This window comes from Topomyia yanbarensis, chromosome 3 (genome assembly GCF_030247195.1).
Source record: "Topomyia yanbarensis strain Yona2022 chromosome 3, ASM3024719v1, whole genome shotgun sequence".
NCBI classification, from domain to species: Eukaryota; Metazoa; Arthropoda; class Insecta; order Diptera; family Culicidae; genus Topomyia; species Topomyia yanbarensis.
Window position 1 is genome coordinate 341,726,213 of NC_080672.1, and position 19,830 is coordinate 341,746,042.

Sequence of the window (19,830 nt, forward strand, 5' to 3'; positions counted from 1 at the left end):
TATGCAAACTTGGATACAATGGTGACTGACGCATGCAAACCTGTATGCGATGGTGATTTTCAACGTATTTACATTTAATGTTTACACAGGTTTTTCGGGAAAGTTTGTTCTAGCTTATATGTCTGTTCTCTGTGCTAAAAAGGCTAACTAAATTATTACTATAATATCACTAATAGGTTTTCAATAAAAATGAGAATGATTTCAATACCTTTCTGTAATTTAAGTAAAGAGTGTATTTTTTTCTCTCAAAGAGAATTGCTCTCTGGACTCCCTAGAAATGGGTGGCATGTTTCTTTTCGCTCGGGTGCTGTCAGTTAAATCGCAGATGTAACGTATTGTCATCGTGGAAACAAGTCAAGATGAAGGACATCATCTGTCGGAAGAAGACTCGGTACCCCGAGTACACGGACGAGCAGATAGCGATCGTGAAATCGCAGTGCCGGTGGATGACGGAGAACTACTGCGGGACGTCGTTCGTGCTGGACGACGAAATTTATTTTCCGCTCTCGAAAATTTGAAATTCCAGGAAATGACAACTACTATTCCAAGGATAAGTCGGCCACGCCCCCCGAAGTAAAATATAAGTATAAGCATAAATTTGAAAAAAAAAAGTTATGCTGTACATCGCCATATCGGACAGGAATGTCTCGAGCAAATAGTTGGCGGGCCAAAGTTACGAAGCAATTGACCACCAGGATCCGGAATTGTATCCGGAAGATGGACGTCAGTGCCGTCCAGCGCTCTTGTGAGAGCATCGCGACTAAGCTACGTCGTGCGGCTGACCAGGGCCCCTTCTCCAATATTCATTGAAGTTTTTTATGTTACTGAAGTCAACGAATTGTTTTTACATTTCTTATAAAAGAAATATATAGAATTCGCTCAAACTTTCAAGATTTTTTCCGAGGCCCGGAGGGTCGAGTCTTATATACCAATCGACTCAGCTCGACGATTTGGGACAATGTGTGTGTGTGTATGTAACGGACAAATTCTCATTCGTGTTTCTCAGCAATGGCTGAACCGATCTTATCCAAACCAATTTTAAATGAAAGAACTAAAAAACAGTATGAACGCTAATAATTTGTTTTTGATTCTGATGTTTAGTTTCCAAGATATGAATGTTTGAATGCGTAAAAATGGCGTTTTTTGAAGTTTTTTTAAATTATCTGCCAAAATCGACAATATAGATTAACAATTTATATGTTTTTGGACAACTTTAACGAATACCTTTCGAACAAGCTATAGATTGTTGAAATCGGACTATTATCAAAAGAGATATTTAACATTAAATGCGGACGAAAGATTTTTATCATTTCCCATTGCCAGAAATATGACCAAAAACATGTAATCTATTTTTAACGCCAAAACGGCTTATTTTTGGTCAATAGTATCTTCGGAGAATGTAATGGAGGCAATATGCCCTTTCTTTTGGTATTATGCTTTTGCTAATTAATCCCCCTATGAGTGAGATATTTTCACAAATTTTCTTGGAAGTGATTATATCGAAATGATGCTTTCAGCAAATTTGTAGCTCTTACTTTTGCTAATAACTTTACTGAAGACTTCAAATATCTATTTTGAATACTTTAAAAGTTATGGCTTGTTGTTTGTGGATTACTCTTTGCCGCCTATTTATTGTTCAATATAGTAATAATCCATTGAAATAAGCCAAACATTATTTCGATAAAACGAATTTCGTATTTCATTTTTCTATTCACAACCGCTAGAAATAATCACCGAACACTTCCAAGTTGTCTGGAAGGAACTTGATAACTTATCAGTGCAAAAATGTTCTTTTGTGCGAACCTTCTGACTGCAATTTTTCTAACTTATGACCATCGGATCGATCTGAAACATATCGGAAAATGAAAAGCGAAATAAATAACTCCAAGCAACGGCGTAGCCAAGAGAAGGTTTTGGGGTTTAACACCATACAACGCCCGTTCCCACCACACCCAAAAAAAATATTGGATTGAAGTTGAAAATTTATGGATGCTGACTGATTTAATTCAATATTACAATAACAATTATCTGATCCGTAGATTGATAACCTGTTGTTGTAAACATCATGAGGACTTTTGATAAATTGTCGGAATGGGGTCCTGATATGTAACTGATCTATTGGTCTTGATTTCACAGTTGTCTAATAGCATCAATATCAGATTCCTGCCTGAAAACATTCCAATTGAAAATTCCAGAGTTCTGTAATCAATAGAGTGACAGAAAAAAATGACCCCCATCGGCCCACCCCTGAGTCGATTCCTAGTCCCACCAGGAGTGTCTGCTCCAAATTTGAGCCAAATCGAACAAGTCTAGCTACCGGACCAACGTGCTTGAAGTTTGTATGGGATTTTTCGACAATTTACATGGAGAAAACCCACTTGCGAACATTATCACCGCTAGGGGGCACTGTATACATCAGATTATCACCAAAAGTGAAACTTAAGAAGATAATTCTATTATCTACAACTTTGTTGAAGACTGCAAAGCGATCCGACTCGAACAAGAAAAGTTATTAAACTTATAACGAAGTGATGTCTGAGTCAGTTTTGCGTGGGGCCTAGCAGTGCATGGTAATGTATCAGTACTAGGTTCTAACAAACTAAACATTTTTATGGAATAATGGTTAGATTTAGCTCACTAGTGTGTTCAGAAGAATTATAGTACATAATACGAGTTATGTTTTGGTTAGAAAACTTTAGTTCCAGCTGTGACCGCATAGATGGCGCCAACACTAACTTTTCAACGGAGAGAGATAGAAATTAGGTGTCTTCTACAAAGTTGTAGAACAAGACTTTTTCAGTAATTTTGCCAAACATCTCAATATTCTATCTCTCTCCGCTGAAAAGTTAGTATTGGAGCCATCTATGCGGTCACAGGTGGAACTAAAATTTTCTAACCAAAACTTAACTCATGTTATGTACTGCAATTCTTCCGAACATACTATTCAGCTAAATCTAACCATTATTCCACAAAAATGTTTAGTTTGTTAGAACCTAGTACTGATATACTACCATGCACTGCTAGGCCCCATGCAAAACTGACTTAGACATCACTTCACTAAAAGTTTAATAACTTCTTTCAACAAAGCCGGATTGACTAGCAGTCTTCGATAAAGTTGTAGACAATTAAATTATCTTTCCTATTTTCACTTACAGTGATAATACGATGCATACAGTGCCACCTAGCGGTGAAAATGCGAGCTAGTGGGTTTTCTCCATGTAAATCGTCGAAAAATCCCGTACAAACTTCAGGCCCTTGGTCCGGTAGCTAGACTTGTCCGATTTGCTTCAAATTTGGAGAAAGTACTCCTGGTGGGACTAGGAATCGACTCAGGGGTGGGCCGAGTGAATTTTCAAAAATTCATTATTTTTCTGGGCACTCTAGTAATCAATCATAATCTTCAGATTTATTTTCAAATTAATCTCGCTTTTGTAGAGATGTACTGTCATAAGGGTCTTTATTTAATAGGAAGTGAAGTTAAAATTGATTTAATGTCTATGAAACATAGAACTGCTCACCAAAAAAATGCATAACTTTCAATATTTGCTTAAAATGTTTTTGCCTTTCTCATTCACTCTAAAATTCGTCAATCTAATCCCGACCCGGAGGGCCGAGTGTCATATGCCAATCGACTGAGTTCGTCGAGATTGGAAAATATCTGTGTGTGTATGTGTGTATGTGGAAAAAATGTGACCTCTGTTAATCAGAGATGGCTGGATCGATTTGCACAAAGTTAGTCTCAAATGACAGGTACAACCTTCCCATCGGCTGCTATTGAATTTTTATTAATTGGACTTCCGGTTCCGGAGTTACGAGTTGAAGAGTGCAATCACACAGCAAATTCCCATATAAACTGAAATGAAAAATTTTCAAAATCAAATTTGTATTTTTGATGCCAAATGACTTTAAAATGCATGAAACATTGAGATGTTTGACAAAAATTGACTTCTTTGGACTTTGGTACATTTTTGCCTTTCTCATATAGAAAGGTTATGCAATCACTCCAAAAATCGTCAATTATACCGGCCCGGAGGGAGTATGCAGTGAGGGGTTCCTACTTTAAAATTAAAACTGGTTTAAAATTTCTTAACAAGTTGAAAATTTTCGGCAAGACCTGGACCTCCCGGATCTTTCTCCATGATCCGCCGCTGGTTTCAAGCGATGTTTCAATATCACATAGTATCTCAAGATCGTGGCTGTCGATCCATTGTATGTATGTGCAAATCGTACTGAACATGTAATATTCATTTCCACCATTGTATTGAACATAACCAGCCATGGAATCGTAGTCTGGACAAATAAGACAAGCACAATTGCACCACTAGGTGGATTAAAACAGGTTTTTATTTTGGGAATGCGCCGAGTTGAGACGAAAACGTAATATGATTAATAACGAGGATAACGCTTTCCGAATGTAGAGAGAAATTTATGAAAAATGACGATTTCCATTCGATTCTAGCAGGTCCTGATCGATTTTGATGAGCATTTGATTTTTATTGTATGACCAATTATATGTATAGGTCAAATGTTCAAAAACAGTAATTTATGGTCAAGATAGCATTATTTTGAAACCGCCAATTTCGGAGGGTTAGTATCTTCGATGAGTTTTACAAACGTTAAACAACGTTGACGGTATATCGTCCAAGAAGTATTTATGGTGAATTTTCTCAGGTTAATATTCATGACTACAATAAAGTCTCAACAAATTCGCTAAAGACACGAACTCTGTTACTATTTTCTGAAAAATTAATTCTGCATAATTTTAAAACTTCAAAAATTACGGTTTCGGAATTATGCCGTTTGGACAGTATGATCGATTTTCACCAAACCGAATTTCTGGCTACGCCGCTGATTTCAAGTATGTAGAAACAAAGACGTTCTACACTCGTTCAAAAGAAACTTCTTCGAATGCTGAATATCTATTATAACACATTGAAACCCCGATTTTATCAGCCAAATATGAATATATGTTTGATATATATATATATATATATATATATATATATATATATATATATATATATATATATATATATATATATATATATATATATATATATATATATATATATATATATATATATATATATATATATATATATATATATATATATATATATATATATATATATATATATATATATATATATATATATATATATATATATATATATATATATATATATATATATATATATATATATATATATATATATATATATATATATAGCTCTAGCAGACGAACAAGACTGAATTCGAGTAAATCCTTTCTTGAGCATGTTTTCCTTATCATGAAGATATGCGAAATATGCGAAAATGAAAAGCTCATCATAATCAGAAATAGTTATCAGACTACATCAAGGGACGAGAAGAATATTTTAACAGCTTCAGTTTATTATAAAGAAAAAAAATTGCCTGATTTAGTCAATGTCCCCATTTTGTCAGCCTAAAATACACCATGAGACTGATAAAAATGGGTCTTTATTGTATATATTATTCGCTGTGTTTCACATTAATAGGTATATTTCTTTTTTGGAGTTTTTTTTATTGCATCGAACTACAACAATTTTTAGGTAGTTTTCAAGGGATTATTTTATAGACTTCTTCCAAAATTTGGCGAACCTATTCCTATTCGTATACCAATTAATTGTTATACTTAAGGGTTTATATGTTGCAGATAGAGAAAATACTGAAATTTTCTGCTGTTTTCCTACATAATATTACGAAAGCTTATTAAACAATTATTCCTAATAAGTTTGTGAAAATTATAAACTATTTGAAATTTTCTAATAGTTTTATTTTTTATTTAACCGTGATTTTTAATAAGTAGTGACCATCGCTTCACAACATAGTCTATTTTACATGGCTTGCGGTGAGCACGAGATCTCGAATTGCTGAATTGAAAATTATGGAATAGAAATTAATTTTTAGTATTCTTTACAGACCGGCTGGTGCCCTAAGACGATTTCGCTAGATTTTCAGAGCACTGTGCACCCAGTGCATTAACGCAAGTGACGGAAGGTTATCGAAAAGCTTCGTGAAAATGAAAATTCCAGTAATGATGATGATTTTTCCGAACGGTTCGTTTTCGTGAGGTTTTTATTTGTTCTTTGGCATTAGGATTAGCGATAATAATTCAAATCAAGGATACTACTGGGAAGTCACCTTTAGAAAAAGTCGATGTCGAAGTAAAATTTGAAACTATGCACTTCAGAGATAGCGTGATATCAGGAGCTGCGATTTCATTAAAATTTTCTTAGTTCTCAGTCGCGTTGGAAATTTGAGTAAAGTATAAACTTCGAAACGATTCAAAAATAAATTTCGATTTTTTTGGCTCAGTACAATATATAACCCCTTTAAGAAAATTCAGTTTTCCCACCACAATATAGATATTTTATTAACAGAGCATTAACAATAATTCGTTGGTATGTCTATTTTATGGGCCATTTTTTCGCTTTCCCATTGATTTGGTTTGAAATTTCTAGCACTGATGTTGTCCTATGCTGATTTGAGCGATTCTCTGAGTCCTGCTACTATCCCATGTAGTATGTGTTATCAAAAACATCGAGAAGCATCAAGTTCTAAATGTTCTCAAACGATATAATATCCGAAGAGAGTGATAAGAGTTATAAAAAATGTCTCATCACACTGTTAGGTGGATTAAAAACGTTTTTAACTACATGACTGAAAAATTCTCATTTTTTATTGAACCCGTTTCATTTCTTCAATTAGCCTGTACAGACGATGACGAAACCGACCGAAAAATCGACACACAATGACCCCCATTGATAGCCGTGTCAACCAACACTATTCTGCTGTGGAACAATGTCTGCAAACACGGCCCACAGCAAAAGTCACTCCACGTCGACCCATCAGCGCGTACAGGCTAATGGTTGATCTTAAGTTTCGGCTGGTGCAAAGTATGAAAACATTAAAAGGCCCATAAGGCTTCGGTCTCCTCTATCGAGGCGGAATGCAATAACCATCTTGAAGTAGTTGCCTGGCGGAGGTTCTTTAAAACTGATGCATAAATATTCTTGATGATGTTTGCAATGTCGTCAAACCTATCAACCTAGAGGAGGGGACGCACTCAGAGCTCGACATTGGATTAATTTTACCAAAAATTTCAACAAAAAATGCAGTTTTAGCAATTGAAAGTTACTCAATTCAAATCCGTGCATCAAGTTTTCAAATTATAAGTTTGTTTAAAATGTCGAGTGGGTAATTACCCACTAGTATATTTTCAAGTGGGTAATATTGCCAGTACTACCCACGTCATCCGCCGGCCCTGCTAGAAGCAACACTTTTTTCGAGTCACGGCGGTGTTTCACAAGAAATCAACCGCATATTATTTGTTTCTTTCATTCATGGATTGTGCTCCATCCTTTTCAATTCACACAAACAATTACTCAAGGTTTGGTCTGAAACTGACGGTCAAGTTGAGTGTGAAGTGTGAAATATGCTATTCCAAATTTTTCCTTACGCTATTCCGCCTCAAACGTCATTCAACCCGACAAAGTGCAAGTGAGTTCAGATTCAGCAGACTTACTTTCTCTTCAATCAAACTAGAACGTCGACATTATGGAATCCGCGCTAAAGAAAAAAACCTGAATAGGATCTCGCCGGCATCGGTGTCAAAAACCCTGTAAGTAAGGTGACGAAAAAAGTTGCTCTGGTGGTGGATAAAAATGATGACTTTATTTTTCGCGTTCCATGTCGCAGCTGGGTGTTCTTCGCGAACGGTCGGTTCGAAGGGAAAGAGTACAAACTATGGTAGGAAGGGGTAAAAAGAATCCCGAGCTCGGTTCGGACCATACGAAGCGAAGTGCTTCTCGTCTAGCGCGTGTGATGTGCGGATTAGCTGGCTCGAAACGGAGCTTTGGGTGGAACAGGTCCAAAAGCTGGGCACCGCTCGAAAGGATATGGTGACGTACTAGGACATCAGGAGTACTGTTTTGCGATTGGGGAAGAGTGGTGGGTATTACGAGGATGGGAACCCCACGCATGTACGTATTCTCATAGACACGAGAAGACGCGCAATCTCGACAAAGTTTCTTGTCTTCTGTATAGATTCGTTTATTGCGCAGGGAGTTGTTGCCTTCGATTGGGGGGGGGGGGCGAGGAAAAATTGTTCTCATCCATGGAGATTGCGGTGAGTTGAATAGGGATTTATTTGAAAGTGAAAAGAGGATTAGTCTTGCCGTGTGGCATATGGGGCGCCGTGAAAAGTTGTTAAAAAATCTGCATTAATCTACTTAGCGGTGAAATTGCGTCTTTCGCATTTATGCAAGATGTGATTCAGCATGGCAGCATGGTTTCGTGTGAAAGTGCTCGACAATCCGGAAGCTGATTAGCTTCTTGTTGATGAATTGGGAAAATAAATCCCAGAAAGGCGATTTTCGTCAAAAAATTTTTCTGGATTTAAATTTAAAGAAGCCTCTATGTATTGTAAATTTTTGGCATTTTACAATACATAGAGGTTTCTTATGTTTCCGGACAATTGAGCTCCTATTTCCAGATCCATAAGTTATTTCTAAAAGGGCAGATATAACTTTAATTCTGAAATATACCCGGAACCCGTGACCCCCGGAATTGTCTACGGGTGACAATGTATTCAAAGAAACTTTGATTGGTCATCTGATCCAAACATGCAAATTTAAGTAATTTGCTGTCAATTTTAATAGATCTTTAACCTTTGAGCTAATATGGTTTATATAGTTCCTATGTGACCGCAGTAATCGACTCCGGAACCGAAAGTTAGTTCTAAGTGACACATATGCATACATTCCCACGGACATTGTCTGATCTCAACGAACTGAGTAGGATGGTATATAACACTCGATCCTCCGAGTCTCGGTAGGATTTTTGGAGTGATTCCCAGCCTTTCTTTATACGCGAAAGACAATAATTGTGGTTCCCAGCCTTTCTTTATACGCGAAAGACAATAATTGTGGTAATGTGCTTCTAAACCGTTATTACTTGTTTGTAAATGCTTATTTGCCGAAACAAATCCAATCATCAATTATATTCGTGAAATGAAAAATAATAGTCACATATAACTGAAATTTCCCACTCCAGTATGTGTGCTGTTCGAATAATACACTTGCTGGTTCTTTCACGACGAATTTACACGTCCTCGTGGGAACACAAATCACATTTTAGTCACGTGGTATGTGTGCCATAAAAGCACTGCCACATAATTTGTACCGTTTGCCATTCCTCTGCTAAACATGTTTCATCCATCAAAAAACGTCGACGCCGTTGCAAAGATTTAGCACAATTTTGAAAGCGACAGGCTAAAAAAAACGTCCCCACTAAAAGGATTCAGCCGCAATGTCAGCCTCCTGTGCAGATGCCGGGTGGAAGAACCGCCAGCGGCAAAAAAAGTTTAAAAAGACAACACAATCTAAAGCTAGCTGCTTTCGCTTGCACGAAAACCGGATTTCATCCCATCACTCGTGAAGCACAAAGAAAGCGACGCATGATGAATGCATCACTGTAACGGGGATAGCTACTATCCACCAAAGTAAACCGACATACAAAATATGTATACTGAAATTCGAGTGGCAAGAAAAACGAGTCGACGTCAAAGGATGGAGACGCTTGGTACCTCACGCCCTTGAGGCCATTTTAATGTACATGTTTTATTTACGGAGTAGCAACATATCATCCATCATCTTTCTCCCCTGTGCAGATACACACTTACTGACACATACACATAAGCGCTGCAGGCGCATCTCTAGGCATCAACCTAGACGTGAGAGAAGGCGCAATGTTTTCTTTTACTCTGCCACCGTTCGTCGTTGCTGATGGATTCTCTAAACAACGATGGGCTGACGGCACACGGCGGCGGCGGTGAACACTTTCAACGTGATGTCATCAGGTCTTATTTTTCCCCGGTACTGCCCTTTGTGCTGCTTCGTCCCGAGATGACACGGGAGGGAAACGATGGAAATACTTTACGATATGAGCATCGGATATGCTAGCAGATTTGGCTAAACTCCAGATAGCGCAAAGAACGTGAAAGTTTTACGTAAAAGTTCCGATAAAAGTAGCTGCATTCGTCGAATTCTATCAGTAGATTGGAAAATTGTTGAGCGTTAGTTTTTGGCAGTTTGCACGGAACGGATTGCAGATTGCATTAGAGTGGATTAAATATTGCATCAGATGATTTCTCAGCTATTTTTGAAAGCGTCAAGATTTTCCTAGCAAGCTTCGGTGAAATTAAAGTGTCAATTGTAGGTATCTTCTAAAACGCAGAGATTACTGTAATTCAAAATTTTGTATTTAGACTTTGTCTCATCAGTATCTGGTGGGACGCTCTTGGCCACCACCCGATCAGAATACAATAACAAAATTATACCGGCATTGAATTTTTGTAGTAATTTGGTCTCGTTAGTAGTAGTTAAAATAACAGAAAATGATAATCTTTTTATGTTTTTCTGATCGGGCAGCTAGCATAGGGGACCATTCATAAATTACGTAACGCTTTTAGGGGGGGGGGGGAGGGGGTTCGACAAGTTGTGACAAGTTGTGACATAGGGGGAGGGGGTGTTAACTAGATCGTTACGTAACATGTTTTCATCGAAGAAAAAAAATTTGTTACGTAACAGGGGAGGGGGGATGGAAAAATTTGTGACAATTTGTTACATAGGGGGAGGGGGAGTCAATTTTGGGCAATTTTTGCGTTACGTAATTTATGAATGGTCCCTAGTCGGCAGGCAAATCCTCAACTTACACCAGTTATAGATTATGTGCCCTTCATCAGGGCCGGCGAAATGCTTTTTCCCAGAGTGGGTAGCAAGATTCGGAGTGATTTCTACTCGTGGTGATGAAAGCTCAGCACACCATGTTTAAACTATAGGTGTAAGTGAAACTGAAAATTTCCGGATAAGGGACCATTCATAAATTACGTAACGAAAAAAATGCCCAAGATTGACTCCGCCATCTCCCATGTAACAAATTGTCACGAATTTCTTTATCCCCTATTACGTAACAAAATCTTCAAAAAATATTTTTTCTTCAGTCAAAACATCTTGCGTAACGCTCTAGCTTGCCCCCCCCCCTTCCCCCATATGTCACATTTTGTTACACTCACTCCCCCCTAAACGCGTTACGTAATTTATGAATGGTCTCTTATACCTGGTCTCTATTTGGAAATACCCTTAGTTAATGGGCTGTGTAACCGATGGCTCAGCGAAAATACGTTTGTTGATTACTGATACTACAAATGTACCACAGCCAAGTACCAATTAATCTATTGTTTTGAATTTCGTAGCAATAATTTTCTGTTTCCTCCGATAATACCTTTCATTGCGTGGGTACTGAACAGACAGCCTCTCTGGCTCAATGGAAGTCGATTTGATTATTTATCGGATGGCAAAATAATGCCTATAAATCTCCTTTTCGATATAAATTGTATTCATCTAGTACAATAGGCCACTGCTTCCGAACCGAATATAACCCATTTAACATCATCGATATATCGCGTAAAATATCTAAACGACACTCGGCCGTGTATGAAGAAGTAGCTTGTCTACGTACCAGCCTGGGAAGTAGAAATTGATGGTGTAGTCTCCACCTTAATTGCGAAATATGGGGTTGGCTCCTTCCAGAACCCTTTGCTTCAGTCAGTGAAAATTCCGGTTTGCAAGCAATGCGTTCAGCACAAATCGAGGAGTACAAGAACATTGTTCTTTTTAACGGGGCTCGTCTACCTGTTAACCTTTTTGTGCTTCAGGTTATTGCGAACAATTGGGCCATATTGTTACCCAAGAGAATCTAACAACCCCATTGAGGGATCATGTTCTAATGTGCCTATAAATTTCTGAAAAAAGAAAATCATTACCTCTCCTAATCTGCCTCGTAAAGGCCTGAGAGTGTCCTTTGATGGGTGCTCTTACAAAACCGAAGTTCCTCGTCTCGGAAACTAACAGGAATTTCCTCATGGGACATCGAAAACCCCAAGTGTTCTTATATGTCACTCCCATGATTTTCCTTGGTTTAACACGAAGTATTTGGTTAATTTCCGACGCAGATTTTCCACAATTTTAACATTATTCGCCGTGGCCGAATTAATCATCGGTTCCAGATATTGAAGTCGTCGGTTGTGAAGTTCGAATCAAAGGCAAACATCATTCCCCTATTCATCGCACGTCAGCAGGTTCAAGAAGACTTAAATTTCCACGGTATGCTATAGGGTTGTCTTCACGTTGATAACCGATCTATCTTACTACATGATATTCGCGACAATTTTAATATCATCATGACTACTCCACCACCGCGGCCAAGCGTGTTGGAATTATCATTGTACTCGACCTCAATTAGTTTGCCTACCCGAGCAAAGTCCAACATCAAAATTACAGCAAATAGATAACATATTTTGATATCAACCATCAAATTTAAATCTTATTTTGATAATAGTTTAAACTTTTTCAGATATGACATCATATTTTGATCTTATTTTGATGTGCTCACATTTTTGGAAAAAAATGTTTGTTTCTATTTCTTTGACAAACATCAAATTGATTACTTATTTTGTTATCAATGAAATATTTCACCATCTCAATTAGTTTTCAATTTGCTTTCACTGATAGCATAAATAGTTTTCTGTTTGATGTCATAGTACAATTTTTTTGCTTTCGATTTTGATCTTTTAACCGTTAAAACGACCAAAATGATAACAACCTGAGCAATCATTCCCTACTACATCACAACATCAAGTTTAGTTCTCAATTTGATATCAGACTCTGCTCGGGTATTGATTGGAACAGCTACGCGTCCACTATATCCGAAACAATCGAATCAAAACAAGAAATTCTCCCGGTGGAAGCATATAAGGTTTTAACTGTCTTGATTATCGACACTGCGATTAAAAGTAAGACGAAACGAGATCCAGTGCAAACAGCAGTGGACGGTCTCCCACTTCGTGGTGGGTAGAGAGCACTCAGAATTGTATGCTAAAAGGACTTTTTGAGTGTCGGATCGCCCGATTTTTTCCGAATATATACAACGTTTGGAATGCAAATGCAAAACTTTATGCATGCTGAAAACGCAGTTATTGGCACCGGTTTTTCGACGGATTAACGAGAAAAATAATGTTTCATCTGGTGGCTAGGTTCCACGTTGTGTATTCTACTCAACCGTTGATCGGAATACACGGAACCAAGAATCCTTTTTTGGCGACAACAGCATTCCATATAACAAACAATTCAGTATTATTTTTCAAAAGGGCTAAATAGATTTTTGTTACCAAACTTATTTCGCACATTATTCGGCTGTCGAGTTGAATTTCATGAAAAATACACATGAATCAATATCTTTAGCCTTGGTAGAACCAATTTCAAACGTTTTCTGGGTTGTAATTATAACAAACTAGCTAATACCCATCGCGCGATGCTGCGACTTTTAACGAAATGGAAGGAAAACACAATTTGTTCCGAAGCGCCATTTGGCGGGCAGATAATCCCAAATCAATACCACACAAACACGCTCCATAACAAATGCCTACTATGTATAATTTTTTTACGGCAATCGACTAAGCCGTTTGGGAGTCCATGAATCATATACATACAAACATTGACTTTCATATATAAAATAGATTTTTAATAGATTAAAAGAAATCAGCAAAACACAAGTTTGCTAACCAATGATGCGATGAAATGATACTTTATTTAAACGAAATGATAACGCAAATTTAGCATCAGCATCAGCAAAGATGCTCGCGCTAAGCATTATAGTGTGCATATCACTGTAGCATTCATTAGATGATGACAGCTATGCATCGCTTCTATGCTAATTATTATTCAGTAATGAGAGATGGCGTTTTAATATAATATAATATAATATAATATAATATAATATAATATAATATAATATAATATAATATAATATAATATAATATAATATAATATAATATAATATAATATAATATAATATAATATAATATAATATAATATAATATAATATAATATAATATAATATAATATAATATAATATAATATAATATAATATAATATAATATAATATAATATAATATAATATAATATAATATAATATAATATAATATAATATAATATAATATAACATAATACAACACAATATAATATTATACAACACATTCAATTATTCATATATTCACGTGTGCTCTTGGATGGCCGCGCGGGCTGTCATTCTGATATTTAGTTTTCGGTGTACGGTTCAGATTCTGACAGGGAGTGAGTACCACTAGAGTTCCCGTCGCCATGAGAGTTGTTGTCCAGTGGATATGAGAGATTTCTTTTTTAATTGGTCCAATTGAAGGCATGAGCGTAGACTGTCGGTACCGACGATTCCGGAAGTGACGGATGCATGTTTACGCGAGCGCGAGGTCGCGAGTGGATGATCGTGAAGGACTCGAGCGTTTGTATGCTATCGTATCGTTTTTGTCGTGTGTGATAGCGTGTATATAACTTCGCGTGTATAAATTATTTTTTATAACCGTGTAACAAAAGTTCCCGTTGAGGGCATATCATGCATGGAACAATAGATCGAAAATTCTGTAGATGCTTTCTTCACATTAAGAAAAGAAACAATTTGAATTGGTAATGTTAAAAACAAAGCCCCACTCAAGGTTTGGAGAATGATGTGTCTCAGGTTGCGTGATTTTGCGGCACACCTTGTAAATAAAAAAGAGATGGTTTTCTTATGATTCTATCTGTTGCGTTTTAAGGGAATTTTTTCTATATACGGGAACATGGGGAGACTTCACCAGGTTATCAGTTAAAATTATGTAAATCTCTAAAAGTTTTCAATCCTTCAGAACTCTTTGAAATGTAATATGCAAAAGTATTAAGCGAGTTAATGATTGTTTGCAGAATTGTTAATTTACATTTTCAAAAGCAATAAAAGTTTTTCCGTGATCGTTTCTTCTGGTCTTGACCGAGGCGTTGGGAGGCTTGACCAAGAGAATTTTGAAATGGCCTGTGTTAAGCCAAAGAGGACCAAGCGCCATTTGGAGGTACCTTCCTAAAAATCGCTATCGCAGCTAATGTACCACTATAAACACCTACATCAATTTATTTCTGAGAACTCAAATAGTAATCGATAGCAAATAAGTACCCTTAAACTTTCTATGATAATGGTAAATAATCAAAAAAATATTTTTTTCATTAAAAACATCAGGAAAAAATTATGGCGCTCAGTTCGCTTTGGCTTAACGCAGGTCAAATATCAAAACAAAAAATAATGGCATGAAACATGCTGTAGTCATCTTTTTCATATTTTCGAGGTCCTTAGTACCAGTAAAAAATATAAAAGGATTGTATTTCGCGAATTTTGTTTTTTTTTCGTCTCGAAATCATCCATATAACTGCCAACTTTGCGGACTAGTGCTATAAAGATGGTGTTTAAGGTGGGAGTTTTTTGTGACGTAATTAACATTAGCAGTAGGTGCCTCAGAAGAGTAAATATCAGGAATTTTGTATTTTTTCTTCAGCTTATTGTTACTTGAATGAAGTCTCCCCATAAAATCTTGGTCAAGTCTTCTCAATATTAGTTCTTGCCTTCAATGTCGTGCTAATTTTATAAATAACCATTCCAATATTCCGATTAATGTAAATTTATTTCACTACCTTATAAGGATTTATAAAAAAACTATAAAAAAACTTAATTACTGTAGTATATACAGGGTGTTTGGTTCATGATTAAGAATCTCTCGAGGGGTGGTTGACTGTCATATCAATCATTTCCTCTCCTAATCTGCCTCTTCTGGGTTGTAATTATAACAAACTAGCTAATACCCATCGCGCGATGCTGCGGCTTTTAACGAAATGGGAGGAAAACACAATTTGTTCCGAAGCGCCATTTGGCGGGCAGATAATCCCAAACCAATACCACACAAACACGCTCCATAACAAATGCCTACAGGATGTTTGGTTCATGATTAAGAATCTCTCGAGGGGTGATTGACTGTCATATTTGGAGAAAAAAATCGTTCTGCACCGTTACAGAGTTATTGAACTTTTTGCGTAAAAAACTTATTTATCTTGAAATACCTCTAACTCGAAAAATATACCTCGTATTTTAAATCTTTTAGTTCCATTGGAAAGGTGAGAAAATCTTCTATTGAATGGTGTTCTCATATCTTTCAGTTAATTAGTTTTAATTACCTTTTACTTGTAAAGTAGCTCAAAGTTGGTGTTTTTGATTATGTTTTTATTAATTTTCTCAAAATAATGAATTATGATTATAGTAATATCTATTATCCAAAAGATGGGTTTGAGGACGATTTATAATTTGTTCTTCAACATGATATGTCTATCTCTTCTCGTTTCCTTGTAATTTCACTTCTAATTTTTTCCTGAAATCGACCTACAAGTGCTTAAAAGACTTTAATCTAAAAAATATACTTTATATCGTTATTACCAGGGTTTCATTGGAAAGTTGAGAAAATTTCCTTTCTATGTATGTACAGATATATTTTAGTTAAGTGTACTAAATGACTTTTTACTAGTAAAATAACTCAAAATTAGCGATTTTGGGAAGTTTTGTAATTATTCTAATTATTAATCAACTAAATTTATCATCACTATTGTTCATTTGGTGCCCCTTAATATTCTCTACAACTTGTTATTTGACACTTTATCCCTAGCGCTTTTCATTTCGCTGCAATTTAATAGTTAACGCAGCATGACCTCGTCACAAATGTAGTGGGTTCGAAATCGTTGTTTTTTCATATGAAACAAGGTGATAAAAATGATTTTGCTTCGAAACTAAAAGAGATAAATGAATTGAGTCAAAGAAAGGATTGTAGAACTTGCTGAGATGCATTAATTTCATGATAATAATGGTCCTGTTTCTTGTTTACTATTTTAAGAAAATAACGAAAATGCTAATAATAACACTAACCTTAAACTAATTAACTTCTAAAAGAATACTAAATACTCTTAACTGGAAAGTATTTATACCTTTTTCTATGCAAAATTTTCCTGGCTTTCGAATAAAAATATGAAAAGGTACAATAAGTGCCATACTTTTCAATAAGAGCTAGTATAAGTGAATATGAGATAAAAATATCCAAGTTCAATAACCCAAACACATGATAACAAGAAAAGATAAGTGTATCATGTCAAGGAACAAATTATGCAACTGTTCAAGACTAAAAATTTGAATTATTTGAATGATGATGTTAACTATTAAGATTTTCGCGAAATGAACGAAAAACCGATCAAAATTGTTAAATTTTAAATAAATTTCAAAGAAAACGTTACTTAGCCTCATTAGCTGAAACAATTGAGGACATTTTTCAATGGAAAAGGTATGTGCAGAACGATTTTTTTCTCCAAATATGATAGTTAATCATTCCTCGAGAGGTTCTTAATCATGAACTAAACACCCTGTATATCCGTACAAAGTTTGATAAAAAATTACATCCTTTAACGCGAATTCATGAATTATGGAAAATTTTCTATGAGGAAAACATTTTTCACTTCAAACTTTTTAAATTATCTGATGGGATCGAAACAAGTATAAAAATGCTTTTTATAAAATTTTACGAACCGAAGGAACACGTTATTGATAATTGTTGAATCGCCCCATGTTCCCCAATAAATATTTATTTTCAGTATTCCATCAAAACTAGTCTAAACGCTAATATTTCTCTTTATTTTTTTTTGCAGGTAGAATACCAACACAATATTTGATATGCATAAAAGGTACATATTTTTGCAATACTATATCAAGCATTTTAAATCCACAAACCGGATGATAAAATCTGCCATGGTAGGCTAATTACAGAAAAAGAAACCCAACGTCGGAAAATAATACGAAAATTGAAACTAACAAATACAAACCGAACGAATCGCTCTGCACATAAACAAATACGAACTCAACAAATACCGAGCAACAGATTGTTGTGTGACGCACATACATGTTCAATTTTCGAATTACTGTATTTGCACGCACGATTTACTGTCGAAATCGAGCTTTTTTTTTTTATCAAAGTGATAATAAAATATTATCAAAAAAAAAGTATAAAAAAATCGGGAAAAGTAGACATCAGAAATCCGTAAACAAAACAATGTAGGTCTTTCAATTTGCAGTTCGGTAATTTATTTGATCTCGGTCAACGCAGCGTAAAAAATCGCCAATCCGTTCTCAACAGTAAAATGTTTTGAAACTTTAAATATTGATTTTTTAAATTTAGGTGATTAGCAAATCGATACCGAATGGCTGTTTCAATCTGATAAGCGCATATCCGACTCGGACGACAGAAGAAGATCTTGGCTGTAAAATGTATGAAATGTCTTTCCCGCAAATATCTAGGAGTATGACATGAGAGCTCAATTCCATTATTTGAAATCGAAAATCGGCAACCGAAACTTTAGATTCAAATACCTTATTCTATACTTAAAGGTTCCGGGTGTCGAATCTATGAATTACGAATTTTTAAGCCAGTTCCCTTTGGATCCAGGATCAACTGCTTTCTAGTGTGATGGTTCTCAGAACCTCGAGCAAGGAATTCTCAAAAACCGAACTCTGGGACAAAAATCAATATGCTGGGATGATTTAGTTAGAAATTATAATTTTGCAGTACATTCCATCAAACGAGCTAATTACTGTATTACTGAATACTAGAGTAGTAAAGTAGTGGTAGGAGAAAAATGATGAAATCGAAATGTCGTTTTCGCTTTGAGAAAAAACAAAGGAAATTTGCATTTACGATTTTGTATTATAGTTATGGGAGAAGGAAAGTGTAGGGGAGAGAGGGTAACAGTGGATCAGCAGGAACTATGAAACATTCGCAATAAAATCACAATGCATGATCGGAATCGTCTAATTCCCTCATATTTCACAATTTCTAATTCTTTACACGTGTTGCTATATTTTGGAAGAGTTCTGATAACTCTATCTCTTTTAATGGATATTTGTTTGTTTTGTGATAGCCAGAGTAAATTTGCAATGATAAACATTATTCCATCTTTATGAATTACCATTCATTGAATAAATGTTTAGTCTATTGTTATTTATAGCAAATTTTATGCTCAACATTTGCCGCGAACAAAGTTTTTTGGTAACTACTCATGGTTCTGTGTGATTTCACAATTTTCATGAATAGACCCATTGGGTAACTGTGAAACGATGGCGTATGGGGAACAGTGATTTTTGTTTGTTTTTGTGGTCTGTCTCAAAATGTCAATGGGTTCCGATTTTCCACACTAAATACTACTCATATAGTGCAAAATTAGTAAATTTGGCCAAATTTTGTAGAAATTGTCTCTTATTTCAGGATTGCAGCTAATATGCATATATGGTGGTTCGATGTTACGCGATGATATAGTGGATTCTTTCGTAAACAAACGATTTTCGCCTCAATATAACTTTAATTCAAAGCGTTAGGATCATTCTTCGTCAAAACAAAAGAATAAAATTTATAAGTAGAATATTTCACTATAGACGACATCGTGTTTCATAGTTCCTACCCATGGGGCACACTGATACATTTTACCACCAACTGTTTATTATCCAAAAAATGTTATTTCCCGTGAATTTTACCAGCTGGAAAAAATATATGTATTAGTTAACAACATAGTGACACTATGTATCACTTTTGATTACACAAATAACATGTATTATCATCAAAATTAAATTGTAGAAAAAATGTGTTTCATTGTTACCCTCTCTCCCCTACACTCGTAACGATTTTAATTTGTCGCTGTTCGGTTTCTAGGAATTACGAGCTAGCGATCGTGGACCATGATTACTGTTCACGTTTCACGTGTTTACGGCATGCAAATTGTTTCATTTTACGAACATTAAAATGAAAGAATGAAAAATGAGCTTTGATTTTAT

General features: G+C 35.6%; 2 protein-coding genes across 4 annotated transcripts in view; one reads left to right on the plus strand and one right to left on the minus strand.

Moving 5' to 3' along the window:
* LOC131693700 (glucose transporter type 1) overlaps positions 1-19,830 on the plus strand; it is a 704,006-nt gene that overhangs the window by 100,300 nt on the left and 583,876 nt on the right. Inside the window, exon 2 of one of the 3 annotated variants that reach the window (XM_058981755.1) lies at positions 17,658-17,693. The exons of the other annotated variants lie outside the window; for them this stretch is intronic. The gene's annotated coding sequence lies outside the window, so the exon portion shown is untranslated. The remainder of the gene's footprint in view (positions 1-17,657; positions 17,694-19,830) is intronic. 3 annotated transcript variants of the gene reach the window in all.
* The window catches only part of LOC131688135 (uncharacterized), a 174,073-nt gene that overhangs the window by 5,141 nt on the left and 149,102 nt on the right, over positions 1-19,830 (minus strand). The window lies entirely within an intron of this gene.